Source organism: Natator depressus, chromosome 1, assembly GCF_965152275.1.
Source record: "Natator depressus isolate rNatDep1 chromosome 1, rNatDep2.hap1, whole genome shotgun sequence".
In the NCBI taxonomy this organism is placed as follows: domain Eukaryota; kingdom Metazoa; phylum Chordata; order Testudines; family Cheloniidae; genus Natator; species Natator depressus.
Genome location: NC_134234.1, coordinates 46,218,432 through 46,233,850, shown reverse-complemented (window position 1 = coordinate 46,233,850; position 15,419 = coordinate 46,218,432). Strand labels below are relative to the sequence as shown.

General features: G+C 40.6%; 1 protein-coding gene and 1 long non-coding RNA gene across 2 annotated transcripts in view; one reads left to right on the top strand and one right to left on the bottom strand.

Annotated features, from left to right (window-relative positions):
* Nucleotides 1-15,419, bottom strand: part of MTUS2 (microtubule associated scaffold protein 2) — a 470,923-nt gene that overhangs the window by 333,366 nt on the left and 122,138 nt on the right. The window lies entirely within an intron of this gene.
* LOC141991025 (uncharacterized) overlaps nt 1-15,419 on the top strand; it is a 44,052-nt gene that overhangs the window by 21,355 nt on the left and 7,278 nt on the right. Inside the window, exons 2-3 of the long non-coding RNA XR_012640315.1 lie at nt 3,006-3,246; nt 13,230-13,402. This is a non-coding gene — a long non-coding RNA (uncharacterized LOC141991025). The remainder of the gene's footprint in view (nt 1-3,005; nt 3,247-13,229; nt 13,403-15,419) is intronic.

Here is a 15,419-nt window from a genome sequence, read left to right as displayed (position 1 = left end):
ACTAGAGGTAACAAAGTCCCTCCAGCATATATCCTCTTTATTAATTGAAAACTACTAGCCAGTATTATATTTTGCAGCAGTGGGAAAAAATTCTTCTGCTTCTGAGTGCATAAGGAATCAGGTGGATTGAGACACTGAAGCTCTTATCTGACCTATTCTGCACTGTCTGAAAATTAAATCCACACCCTTAACATGCAGTGAAAGTAAATTACTGCACTGTTACTTGTGCAACAGTGTGTCAAAGACCAAAGTTTTGCACACTGTGTTCTTCATGGTTCTTAGCTACATTCCTCGGATGTTCTCTCTCTGGCCCTAGGATTTAGCAAGAATATTCTCTGTTAAAGCACAAGACTCAATTCCAAACAGCTTGCTGAGCATGGAAAATAATTATTGCTCCGCCCTATAAAGAAGTGGCAAAGAGTCCTGTGGCACCTTATAGACTAACAGACATATTGGAGCATAAGCTTTCGTGGGTGAATACCCACTTCGTCGGATGCACAAAGGTATAAAGAAGGTATTTTATAGCAGGGAGCATGATTAGGGCTCTAGACCCAGAGTCAGGAAACCAGATTTCTATTCCCAGTTCTGTCACTGGTCTGCTGTGTAATCTTGGTCAAGACACTTCATCTCTCTGTTTCCCCTACCGCTGTTTGGTCTGTCTTGATTATGGAGACTGTAAATGTTGTGCAGCAAGGACCATCTTGTATTACACATTTGTAGAGTGCCTAGCATAAAAGGGCCCTATCTCAAACACTGCTGTAATATAAAATAGAGCAGTCCCAAAGACAGGTTGGCTAGCCACCCATAATTTGATGTTAAAATTTATAAAAACAGAACAAAGATCACACAGTGAAACAGATACCTGAATTTATATGCATTAAAATTGCAGGAAAAAGATGGCGCTCAAAGAAACTCCTCCTCCTCCTTTCTGGTGGAATTATAACTAAATTTATCTTCAGACATTTTGCATTCCCACCAGTTTAAAATGCATGGGAATGAATCTTTGTCCTCAGGTTTGTTTAGCCTATATCAAGTCAATTCATGCTCATTTCTAATCCATTATATTCATACACTTGCATGCAGCCACTTATGCAGCTATGAGAAATCTTGACACAGAGATCACACTGAAATCTTTGATTTCCCAACTTCTCATTTTAAGAGTTCCCGTCACCCAATTAAGAAGCAAAAACACCACGTGACCAGTCACACACCAGAAAAAACAAATATGGTAAAAGTCACCTCTGTGCAGAGGGCCTGATCAAGTTAAGGTTTAACTGAGACTTAAATAAGCCTGATGTGAACCCGGTGCATTGAGAACACTTAAATATTCAGAGCCCTGTGGAAGATCTAATTTATTCCTGAGTTCAGACTATCAAGTAAAGAAGCTGCTCATTCACTCCAATTAGTGATAGGGAAAGTTACTTACTAAAGCTCAAGCAATACTGGCTCTTGCAGATGCCACAACCTGGTTCCTCTACCACTCCTAACACCTGGAACACTCTTCCTCTAGTCTCTTCATTCTCTCTCCATTGTTTAATACTTAAATTTATAACTCTCTTATTTAACTCCATAAAACATTTTGGAATCCAGCTTACAGGAAAAAATGCTATAGAAAATACATCTGTATTATACTTGCTGTTCATAATGAAATAAATATTATCAGTAAAACTCCTCAGAGAACAGGGATGGCTCTATTGCCCTATGTCTTGCATAAGGTTGAGACCTAGAACCATAACCAGGGTAATACAACACCTGTGCAACACCTGGCTCTTAATCAATAGCATTTATTTCAATTGAACTGCATGACGTATAAAATACTGCAAATTTTCACCCTCTGGGTGAAATCCGAGCCTCACTGAAGATAATGGCAAGATTCCCATGGACTTCAATGGAATCGGGAATTAATGTTTATTAGAGCTGGTGAAAATTTTTCTGTCAAAACTTTTTTGTGGTTGTCTAGGGTTGTTGGGTTGTTTTTTTTTTTACTCACTAAAACAAAATCTTTCAAAAGATTTCAAAAATTTTCATTGAAAGACACTCCCTCTTTTTATTTTTTCCCCCCTGGAAAAATGGAGGGGAGTAAAAAAGTGAGAGAGGGTTGTTGTTTTTTTCTACCAAATCAAGTGACATTTTTTTAAAAAGCAGGTACATTTTGAAAAATGTCATTTAAAAAACTACCACAAAAAATCATTTCAAATTTCTAAGGAACAATAGTGTTTCTTTTGAAAATGTTCACGTATTATACTATTTATTTGACCAATTCTAGTTTTTATGTTGAGCTTCAGGAACAGGTAAGCAATATGGTTGGGGCCATTCTTGGTTATGCTCTTCTGATGTGTCTCACATTACACTGAAGGGATTTGTCTGCAGAGAAAGAGGAAACACTCCATTAAATAACCTCAGTCTGCAGATAGCATAGTGTCTACGACATGACAACATACCAGAGAGCTGAAGAATTTTGCAGAGACAAGGGGAGGAAAGATGGGGAAACACCAACACATGAGGAAGGAGGAGAAGAGTTAACAGATTATAGGAGATAAAAACTTAAAAGGCAGGGAGAAAATGAGGTGATTAGCAATGGAAAAATACAATAAGGTTAGGAGAAAAGACACAGGAAGGCAGTATAGACAAGAGAAAAAGTAACAGCAAATACACCCTGGGTGGGGAAAAAAGTGTCTCTTGTCTATCTCAGACAGAACTGTTGCTTCCAAAAACCCCAATTCAGGCTTGGGAAACAGAAGGAATAAGAAAGAAGCACAATTTAAGTGACAGACAGTAGGAAAACTGGGGATGTGGAGGGGAAAGAGAAAGGAAGGATAAGGAGTGATTTCATGTTTCCTTTGGCAACTAACTGGTTCCAAGTTGCATCTGTTTTTCGAAGTTCTTCCAAGACAGGATGCCCATGAGCTACCACCTCCCACCCACATCTGAGAATCTAAACCTAGAGCAAATTCTTCTCCTTTCCTTGCCATCTCTTAATCCTCTCTTCTCTTTGTCTCACTCAGAATCAGTGGCAGCCTGTTGCTGCCTGCCAGGGCGTTGCCAATGGACCCAACTAGGGGCATAACCAGACTAACCCCTCAACTAAATAAGGCTACATCCATTATGCCATTCTGCCTCCCCAGCAAAACACATTTCCTCCTGCATGTGGCACTGACTCAGAAGTAGCTTTCTTTGATCTGACCCTGCTGGCACCAGTTATGGGGTGCCAAAGTCTGGCTTGTCCAAGGAAATGTTTGATCACAGGTGGGTTGTGCTAAGCTCTTTAATATGTGAATTAAGTGTGTGATTGTTTAGCCTGGATTCTGCCATGCTATTCTAACTACCCAATCATCATCTCATTTTTGTCACTAGTAGTGCATACACCTTTTTTACAGGCATTATCCACCAGAAGGGTTAAAAAAAAAAAACGGTTCTCATTTGCCAGTTTCATCTCCCAGAACAAGTAACCTCACTGGGTCAGAAAACTCTGCATAAAATCAAAAACTATTCTTCCTTTTCTATAAACTTAATTATGATATGATAATTTTTGAGAACCACAAATGCAAATGAGTTGAACAGCAATGGCTGTGCCTTACAGAAATGATATAGATTCCTCCTGATAAGCAATGTAGCTGTTCTGAAAATTCCTCCTGGTTATGATGCAAATCTAGGATGTTCTCATGTAGAAGGACAAAGGAAAATATGAAAGAATTTATTTCCATTACTTTCATGGTTCTAACTTTTGTTGTTGGGTTTTGGGTTGTTTTTTGTTTTGAAGAATATTGAAAGCAAGACATAACCTGGCATCTGAACACATGACTGGGAGCTAGGAATTCTGAGTTCTAATCCTGATTGATTCTCTGTGGCATTCAGGAGGTCACAACATTTCTGCCTCATTTACAAAAGGATCTAAAAGAGGGGCATTGTATTAGTTAGTGCTTGTCAAGGTCTGTGAAGAGAAATTCTACCATTTTCCACATTACCTGGTTCTGAAGGCCCTAACTCAGCATTCAGATCCACTATTGCAGACTTGTTCCCTCTATACAGTCTCATTTAGACCCCACACTAGCAGCTCCTGATACAGGATCAGGGCCAAAATTACTTCCATTACAGAACCTAGTTCTCGTACAGTTTATATGTAGCTCCTTTGTATGCTGATTTATGTTTTTAAGGTAGATATTTTGCCTCTTTCCCAAAACAAAGTGAGTCTGTATTTAAGCAAACATGTCCATATACTCCAAAAATATCATACTCTCTTTCCTGCAAAAATAGAGCATGTTTTCCTCTCTTCTGTCCCCTTTAAAATTGATACAGAAACCACACCCAAGACAAAGCAACTGAATTAAAGAGAGAAAACTGGAGAAGAAAACACACCCAATAGAGATATTTATTAATATTGAGCTAAAGTGAAACATCCTTACTCACAATGAACAGCACCTTATACCACAAGTAGCCTCTCTGATTTCAATGGGCAGGTTCCAGGAGTAAGGTACTACTCACCATGAGTAAAAGTTTCAGAATCTAGTTCATACACGTTTTAGTAAATGAGCTAGCTATTGCCAACAGTATATTTTAATTACATAAGGCAGCCGTATGACCCACTTGGAAATATCCAACATTAAAAATCAATCTAATCCAGTTACTCTCTAGGGACTTCAGGGGTCAGGTGTGACAGGAGCCATTTGGGAAATGGAAGAACATCCTGAGAAGTTTTATAGATTTTTCTCCATGTATTCTCTGAAGTTACACTGAGAAAGTATTTCTGGAGTGCTTGTAGAAAAACAGAATTAGCCAAGCCTCTTTCTGAGAGGCCAGAGCCTGCCCTGGAAACTTCTCCACAAGCAACACAAAAGTCTTTTGTTAAACAGGAGAAAAACAAATCTGTGAGTGTGTTCAATAAAGTTTTGGGCCAGACCCTCAGCTGGTGTATATCAGCATAGACCCACTGAACTCAATGCCGTGCTTCAACTCAAGTGGTGTCCTGAATTCATTTGATCTGCGTTGGCCTCTGGATGTCCTCCAATGAACAGCTGATCCAAAAATAAGATCAAATCCAGATGAATGCTGTGGGTACATACTAAGCCCCTTTTTCAGTTTTGGAGAGTTCCCCACTGCCCTACGTTCTCTTACCTTTTGTCTATTGTGTCAGTTTAGATTTATCCTTTTGGGGTCAAGAGCTGTCTCTTGCTATGTCTCTGTATAGCACCCTGCACAATGGAGCCCTGATCTCTATGTGCTACTGTAATATAAATAATAAACAACTGCAGTGGCTTTACTGTATCTCTCATTGAGAGAAAGCGAGCCCTTCCTATGAATGTCAGAATAGGATATTGTATGATTAATGCAGGTTCAGCAAGTAACATAGCTGTTTTCTCTTAACTGCCCAAAAGCTGAAGGAGAACCTCCTGCCTACATAATCTTCAGGAGCTCCAACAGAGATCTAAAAGACCTAACCAGGATCTGAAATTTGGGAATGTGATACATTTATCTCATTTCCCTGGGTGGAGTAGTTTGTCCTCAAGTCCATGTTTTGTTGCTTGAACCTGTCCCATGCAGCTGCCTAGATTGGTGGAGAAACTTCTTAGTGGGCAAAATGGGTCAGGGATTGTCATGGCCAAGAGAACGCCCTTGTCTTATACCTTTATATTTTACAAAATATTGCTGGGCGTTCTCTGGCAACTTTTATCATTTTTCCCACCAAGCTTTGAACATTTTTGCCCTCCCCCTCCCAAACCCAAGTCATTCTCCCATTTGTCGCCATATGTACACATTCTTAAACACCTTTAATTCACCCATCCCAAGTGCCCCATCTTTAAATTGGTTTCTTGATTTACGATCCCTGGCACTATATGAACTCGTCAATGTGTGTCTTTTCTCTGCTGAAGTACCATGTGACTGCCCTTCCCTCCCCTCATCTTCACTTGAGATTTTCTTTTACCCAGTGGATATCTGTCTTTTGAATTTGTATGTTGCTCCACTGGGTGAATGTCCCATTGTACAGTACATAAGGCAAGGCATCTGTTTTAACAACAGAAGAACCTGCAGGAGTTTGCTACATCAGACTGTTTTTCTACACCTTAGGTGTCAAAAGACCTTGAAGCTATAGTAAACAACAGAGAAGGTCAAAGAAAACCTATTGGCATGTTACTACTGAAATTATTCTTAATGAGGGCTTTACAAATTTATACATAAAAGAACAATGATTTCTTGAGTCTTTGACTAAGTTTGGAATTATACCATGTTTGTGTTTTGGAAAGAAAATAATGAGAAATGTGCAGTATGCAAAACTAATGAAAGCAAAATCAGTTTACAACTTTAAAATATTCTTTTGTATTTTGATTTAGCATAATTTCCATAATTTTGATTTAGCATAATTTCCATCCTCATTTTAATGAAAGCCCTGACAGAAAAGAATTAATTTTGTTGTGTTTTGTCAAATTACTGCTCCTTCTCTATTCATATCATAAATATTGAAACAGCAAATAGAACAAGTGATTTTCTGTATTTACATTACAGCATAGTACATAAAGTACAGCATTTTAATTTCTGTACAAATAAAAACCATGTTAGTTACAGTATGTGTTATACACAAATAGAGAAATCATCTGATGCCTGAGATTTTATTACTCAATTTCTATTGCTACATTTGAAAGCAGCCAATGCAGGAAAAGTACTTTACATATTATGTTAACAATAACTATTAGACGTTCACAATTTATGAGGGGAAGGTTTAAAAAAAAAAAGCAAAGGTTTTTTCGTCCAGTCAGTATACTCAAAAGAAAAAAAATCCACAATCAAACAGAATTTGGAAAGAATCTAGCTTCTTAGATCTGTAAGTGTAACAACATCCATAGAAAACTGAAGTAAATTACATAGTATATCCTGTGATATAGGAATGTTGTACACAGATGGTGATGTTGGGGCAGAATGCCAACATACAGAATCACAGCAATCATAGGCATAATAATTAATGACATTTCTAATAGCATAAAACCCCAGAAACACTCATACCACACCATGGAGTGCTTGTCAGCAATATTAATCTAGAAAATAATTAGTCCCTGTAAAGTTCCTTCACACTATTTTACCAGATGGCCAGGAAAGATAGTCAGCTAAAATCATGCTGGTTCAGCACTGGAGGAAATGTCAAACATTTCATTATACTTTATATTATTCAATGCAAGATTTGGGTGCTGAAAGTTTTAAATGTGATTTAATTCTCACAGGCATCCAAACCCCTTACAATATGTTTCAAAAATCCGAAGAAGCAATTAGCTTTCAAACATAACTCAAATATTTGCTTTAAAAAATAGCAGGCTAAAGATGTCTCACAAATATAATTGTGCACAGTCTTTTTAACCCTAAAAGCTTATTTTCTGGTTACTGTTCTGTTTGTTTGATCACATTCAATTTATTAAGGTGCTAAGATTTAAAAAAAAAATTCTCGCATAATAATGAATGTTCTCACAAGTATGAAATTCTACTATACACCAGACATGCCATGATTGTCTAGTGCAATGATTCTCAAACTTTTGTAATGGTGACCCCTTTCACACAGCAAGCCTCTGAGTGCGACCCCCCCTTATAAATTAAAAACACTTTTAAAATATTTAAAACTATTATAAATGCTGGAGGTGAAGCGGGGTTTGGGGTGGAGGCTGACAGCTCGCGACCCCCCCAGGTAATAACTTCGCAACCCCCTGAGGGGTCATGACCCCCAGTTTGAGAACCCCTGGTCTAGTGATACTTGAGGAAAGCTTAGTGCATCCCTTCTCCTTTATCCCCTTTTCTTCCGTAGGGAGTCGGGGTCAATCCCGACCTTCTCCAGGACACACCGGGCCTCAGGTTCTCCAAAGCCACCAAGCGGGGTCCGCTTCTCCTCCTCTAGGAGCTGCACTGTGGGGAGCTCCAGTTGCCCCTTTTCTCCCACTAAGGGGCTTGGGCTGGCCATCTCCCCTGCACCTCCTTCCCCTCTTCCTACCCTATCTGGGCTCTTTTTCTGGGGTTTCTGTGTTCATTTCCCTGAGGACCCTGCTCGTCTTCCTCCCCAGGGCTTCTCAGTCAAGGGATCTCTGCCCCCTTCTTCGGGGAACCTTTCTCCCTCCAGTGAGAGGGCCCCAGTCTGTATCCAACACAATGGGGTACGGTAACCCCTCTACTACCCCAACCTGCTTCCATTTAAATCTGCCCCATACTTCTAGGGGCACCTGGGCCACCAGACAATATCTCCTGTCCCCATGAGTACACAGTGTACTTTCTGCAGGTGGGGGATGAAGGAACCCCATGAAAATGATGCCGAGGATCACCAGGAACAAGGGGAGAGACTCCCCCGGCTGCTTCCCGCCAGTAGTGGGCGGAGAGGATGAGGAAGGACGAACCTGGTGGTTCATAAGGGGGGAGGTATGTGACAGGGTGCAGGCCTCTGTCCTGCCCACTCCAATCAAAAAAGGGGAATTGGAGCTGGCTGAGTAAGCCCAGGCCTGAGTGGCAAACGGAGAACTGCTGCCAGCCTCGTTAGCCAGGGGCTACATAAAGGCTGGCAGGAAGGAAGCCAGAAAAGGGAGGAACCAGAGATTTAGAGGGAATGGGAGCTCTTTCCTGCTGGCTGCAGGTGCTAGCAGTCCCTGGGGCTGTAAGACTGAAGCTGTTGGTAGCTATAAGGTGGTGGGAAAGTAAAAGATAAATAAAGAGCACAGGTGATTACACCAACGCAGAGGTCTTTGGCTGGCTTGTGGGCGCAGCAGAGTTGGAAGCAAAGAGGGACCCAGCTGCACCCTGTTACACCCCCTATTTGTTAAACTTTTGAATACCTTATTTTTATTGCATTTGTAGCCCTTTTCATGACTTTTATGCACAATTTGCATGCATGATTTATCCCTGTCACATAAAATGATAAATTTGCATGCTAGGATCTGTAAATCTGTATTTCGTCATGCCGTATATAAGCAAATAAAAAATTGTTTCCTCTAAGCTTATAGAAACTTTTTAATTTTAAAAAGTCCTTAATTTCTTCTGCACTGGGACAACTGCTACTGCCTAAACCCGGTCTATGTTGTTCTGTTTCAGATATTTTCCCATCAGATTTGCCCCTTGCTGCAAATAGATGCAATTGAGCTTTTCACTTCCTATACTGAGCTCCTGAAGGCATCTTCAGGGGCATCTTTTATTTTCTATGCGGGAAAAAACAGACAGTGTTTGGGAGAGCCAAAGTCCATGTTCTGCAGTATTTGAAAGTCATCCACACTGCATGTTAAGCATGGCAAAAGAAGTAACAGTATTTCTTTTAGATTGTTGCATGGAGAGGGGTTCGACAGATAACTCTGGCATCTCATTAAATATGTTCTTTATTAGTTGCTGTTTACACTCTTCAAATCTTAAAACGCGAGTACACTTCCACAATAAAACAAAGGTTCACGATATCATAGCGGGGCTCACTTCACTTCAGTTCATTCTTATATCTCACTGACTGACTGGTGATGCCCTGCCCTTATATACCTGCGAGGGCATGAATGACAACATTCTAGGAGGTGCGAGGAAAATGTAGTTCCTCAGAAAATCTGGAAGATTTCCCAAGATTCTACAAAGGTCCAGAGCATTCTAGAAGGGTAGTGAAAAATTAATCCACATACAGAATACCTGAAACATTTTATTTCAAAAACATTCTGTTTTCCCTTTTATCAATAACAACAAAAACAGCACCCTAAATCTGGCATCCCCAGGCCCAGCACCCCAGGCGGTCACCTGCTCCTAAATCCGGCTCTGGTTCCATATATTTGCCCAGAAATGAAATACGGGTACTGGAATACGATAATGAATCTTCTATTATATATGACATCTCTTTATCCCCTAGCTAGCTCAAGGGGTTTGGAAGTAAACAGGAGAATGGGATTTTCAAAATAAAATGGAGTGGAGTATATGGCATTCGACATAGCCTATCAAGGAATTCTGGAACATTTACACAGCTCCATCGTTAATTCATTAGGAAGCTCGATGCTGTTGGTGATAAAACAATAGAGGAACCAAAAGCACCGTTACAGTTGAAGCTGTATTACAATTACCATTTCAAACCCTGGTTTGCAGTGATCTACATCTCTGTTGTAAATATTTGTTCCAAGCTAAAATTTGGCATAAAAGTTTCCCCAGGAGGAAAAATTTAAAAATAACAGAGCAAGTTGGTTTTGCACTACCTCTAATGGAGACTGCATTCCTTGGTAGGAAGTGGGGTAGAGAGAGACAGTGGGGAGGGGAGGGGGGAGAGGTAGGAAACCAATTCATTTTAAAAAAAATCAGACATTTGTGCCTTATGGGTTTTCATCAAGGGCCAACAGCAATACCAACTGTAAGCCCTTTTATACATCTCTTAGCCACATGAGCAATCAGAGGTGACCCCTTAAATGGAATCCTTATGAGTCAATACCATCTTAGGGCTTGTCTTCACCTGAAAACTGAGTCATGTCTGAACACGACAAACTTAGAGTTACATTTGCTGACCCAATGCTGATGATCATGTCTGACCAGCCAGTGCAGAAGAAAACAAATCATGATACTTTGTATCAGTATAACCTCAGCAGCTTTTAATTACAATTCGCTGACACAATTTGGCCTGATCTCCACTGACCAGTTATAGTCAGCATTTTGTCAGCTAACTCAATTCCACATAGTTGTGTTCAAATCCCAAACAATTTTCTAGTCTTAAAACCTTAAAGGGGCTTCCGTAATCCCAAACATACCAATCCGAATAAGGAAAAGATCTATGTATGGTATTCTTGTCTCAGAATCACACATTCCACATCATAATATTTCAATCACTCAGGACTAGAGTTGTAATGCTCTGCCCCGAGTTTGCAGCAGACCATTGGTGGGGGTGAGGGGTTGCACATTGTATCTTCAGTTTGTTGATTTGGGAGGCAGAATCCCTCATGCAATGGCAAAATTATGTTCCTCATTCATGAAAATTAAGTGAAAATCCAAGATAGGTACATGGTACACAAGTGGAAGCAAATTCTATACTACTTTATAGAGACTCTTATACCATCTTCATCATTGTAGGCCTGAGAGCCTTCCAAAAGTGCATTGTGACATGACTAACATCTGATATGTGTGGTTCATTCTCTCGCATCTAGTTTAATCATCCGATCATTAATATTTGTTATGTTTCCCACCATGAATGTAATCACAACCTCATACATCTTTAGTTAATTTTTTAGACAGCAGCTCACATTTTTCAACTATAGTTCCCTGACTGTGGAGAATGAAAGTAAGCCATGAGTTCTCCACACCAAATATTCACTAGTTCCGATAATATACTAATTGCAAGAAAATATTGAGGGGCATTAGTATTTGATAATTGGAACTCCCCTTTGAACAATATGCATGTTACAGTTAACATAACATATCCTGTCACTATTAGCCATATTTTTGTGTGGTTTGTTTTCTTTGTGAGAGCAGAGAGCAATTCAAGCAGTGAAGCAATCAGTGAGTTGATCATTAGAAACTGCTCCTTTGCTCATTTATTTTGTGAACCTGAAGTTCACGATTTTTCAAATTTTAGAAGAAATAACCCCTTGTGCACACCAGGGTCGACAGCATAATCTTTTTTTAACTAACTTTTTTGGTTAGCCCAAAAGTAAGAAAACATGGAAATGTGAAAAATATTCAGTCAAGCCATGCAGTGGAAAAATTGAGATAAGCACAAGTAAAGACTTTCTAGAGAGGAAAAAAGAAAAGAAAAAGGTCTTCATGTTTTGTACTGAAGTGTTTTTGGATACAACAAAAATCCCACCTTCTGTTCAAGACAGAAATGCTTATTACTGCATAAGAATGACTTGCACTATACTCTACAACATACAGATGTATTAATACTCCAGTTGCAAAATCAAATTGATTTCTCTGATATGCAAAAGAAGTTATATTTCCTCCATTATTTTTCTCCTGCCAAATCCTCTCTTTATTGCTCACAGCAATGATTTGCACTACATTTGACCAGGGGTATAGTGTATTAATGATATCAAAATGCTAAAACCGATTAGTCAGTTCTGTGAGGCTGGGATAGCACACTGGAGTTATTTGCCATTATCACTATAAAGCTTTTGCACACCAGAAATAGGCATTGAAGTGAGAAGCGCTAAGCAATTAATTGTCTGTGTTGACCTGGAAGATTGGGTTATGATTACCATAGACCCTTTGGGTGATTGCCACTTTGTGAAAATACAAGCTGAAGTGGGAGTTCACATAGTAAGCAGAAGAAGCAAAGGCAGGTTAACATTATGAGTGACATTCCTATTTCTTTCAGGAGGTTTTCTGAATCAGTTAAACCAGGGTAAATCCTGAGTAATTCCACTTACTTCACATACACAGATGTAATAAGAAACGAATCTGTCCCTTGGGGCCTAACTTTTTAATACGGAGATATACCTATCTCATAGAGCTGGAAGGAACCTTGAAAGGTCATTGAGTCCAGTCCCCTGCCTTCACAGCAGAACCAAGTACCAACCCTTATTTTTGCCACCCTCAGATATGCTCACAGTCAACCTCAGGCCTCAAGGGAGGTATCTCTCCATGGTCATGTCTAATAGCCCAAAGGTGCTGAAAAGTGCACACTAATTTGCGGGAAAGTGTTTCTCTTCTCCATGTTCAGTTTCAGTACTAGACACAGTGACTGCTGGAGAATTCAGCTCTTACCAAATGTCTCTACAGAGGGCAATTTTCAAAAGCCATCAGTGTCATACTACGCCCCATATTCTGCATAGAAATATACTTACGATATGAAAATGGCATAACAGATGTATTTTACGAAAAAGGGGTCATGTGAGGTATCATTAGAAAGGTTATGATTTACTAAATATGATTATCCTATTTGTATGCATGTCTCTTTGCTGTATCTGAAGTTAGACATATAAGATCTGTATCAATTGCAAAAGTGTTTGCATCTGAGAAACATCCACCAGCCAGTAAGCAATCAGTCTGAATGGGCCATTAGGAAGAACAATAAGACTTTGAAGATACTAATCTCCTACCTTCCTGAGAAGCTTCCTGGGTTACTGCTTTGACACTGCAGGATCATGTGATCATGTCACCTGATACTAGACCCTCCCCCGGCCCTCCATCTTGGGCTTCCAGTGTTTTTCCATTAAAAGAGGCGGTGGGGGCCAGACTGGGAAAACAAAAGGTTCTGGCCACATGTAAATTCTATTTAAGGGTGGGCAGTGAATTAATCAAGGCTCTTCTCCATTGCCTCCCCATCCAAGAAGGAAGACTGCTGAAAACACCTGAAGAAACACAGGAACTAACCTGGGGTGGGCAGGGGGCTGAGTCCAGGTGAAACAGATCAGCCTGTAAAAGGAATTCCTGGAGATTTAAGCTGCAAGCAGTGCAGTTTACCATCAAGAAACTCTGCAACCTGATTAAAACAACATTTAGGGTGAGAAATTACTTTTTGTAACCTATTTCTTTAATGTATCCAGCCTAGTTTGCACATGTTGTTTTATTTGCTCCATAATCTGCTTTGTTCTGTTTGCTATCTCTTATAGTCACTTAAAATTTACCTTGTATAGTTAATAAACTTGTTTCTTGTTTATTCCAAAATAAAAGTTTGTGCAATTCATAACTAGGGGAGGGAGTTGCTAAAAAGCTGTGCATATCTTCCTCTGGATTGAGGGAGGGGGCAATTTTTATGAGCTTTTGCTGAATAGATCTCTACATAAGATAATATAATTTATAGATCTCTATGCAAGATAATATAATTTTGGGTTTGCACCCCAAAGGAAGTGTGCACTTGAATGCTGGGCAATCCCCAAGCTTATTCTTTCCACACAGAGCTGAACTCGGTGTCTCTGTGACCATTTGCAGCTGGGTATGTCCCTACCTGTGTGTGTGCTGGAGAAGGCTTGAGGGCCTAGCACAGTGGAACAGGGTGAGGGAGCCCAGGCTGGTGGAACAGGTGGGCTCAGTGGGACCCCAGCACATCAAGTGACACTCTGGAACAGGGGGTCCAACCCATCACAATCAGATTAAGCTGATCAGAGTAAACAGCTATTCAGCCTAGCTGAGATAGCCATTAGAAACTGATCTCGCTAATTAATAAACTTGAGGCCATTGAATCCATCAGTTGGAACCTAGAAGGAAAGAGCAGCAGTTCCCCAACTGTGGGTCATGACCCCAAGTGACCCTGGTGAAGACTAGTGTGTCGAAGACACCATTTTGCTCCACGCAGCATAACCATGCATGTATGATGTATGCGAGGACACAATGCAGGGAAGACACCATTTTGCTCTACAATATGACATCCTCCACACAGCATGACCTTGCATGCCTTTTACGTATGAAGTTATGCTGTGCAGACAATGCCACACATATAGTGCATGCAAGGTCACACCGTGTGGAGGATACCATTTTCCTTGACAGAAATGTGTCCTCCATGCTGTCTGAGGTGCCAGGAGGAAATAATGCATTAAAATGGTGTCATGCCAGCAAAGTTTGGGAACCCCTGTGGTAAAGTGTAGAGCAGAATGCCATAATGATTAGTCACTGAAAGAAACAAAATATATGGAGAACAAAAGTAGACAGCAGAGCTAGTTAGAAAATGAGAGAAATCCTGTGCATCTTTTCCTCCCTATAAGCCACATTTGTCATTTAAAATTGGTGGTGGTGGGAATCATTAGCTCAGTGGGCCAAGACTCTCCCCCTCACAGATTTCCCTTTCAGAGCTATCAGGCAAAAAACATTATTTGGGCTACATGGCCTCTTCAAATGTGACATTTTCCATGACATCGGTCAGCTTTAAAGACATCCACACCCCACCCCACCCCAGAAGCACATCCCAATGTCACTCCTATGCCACATTCCACATCTAGGCAGGGGACCGGACTGAGACTAGCATTGTGTAACCCTTCTGCCACGTGAAGCCAGCAGCAACAAGGGCCGGGTTCAGTACATAGGGGTTCCTTTTCAACAATACAATATAAAACCAGCTCAAGCTGCACCCAATGACCTGGGACAATCATACACCACCCCTTGGGCACCTCTAAGAGGCAATACTTCCCCTCTTGCAAGCACAGAGTCTGAGTGTAGCAAAAACTTTTCTTAAAAGGAGGGAATTAACTCAGCATTAATTTGGGAAAACGCTGAAACTAGGGTTCATAAACACAAACCATGAGCAAAAGACCCATCCCCAAGTAAGTTGGGCAGTGTCCTTTTCCCCTCAGGGTCTTAAGTCCAGCAACTCAAAAGTCCCTTTAACGTGCCTGTCCCTTCTCTGTACCCCACTCACAGTTGCTGTCCTTGCAGCCCCAGAGTTCAGAGGTTCATCTGCAGAGTTCACCTCCCATCCTGTGTGGAAGGTGGGGGTGGAAAGAGGCACCTTATATGCTGCACTGCTCTGGCCCTCTCCACCAGCTTCTCTGCTGGCCGCTTGCCACATCTCTCCCCAAGCCGCACTG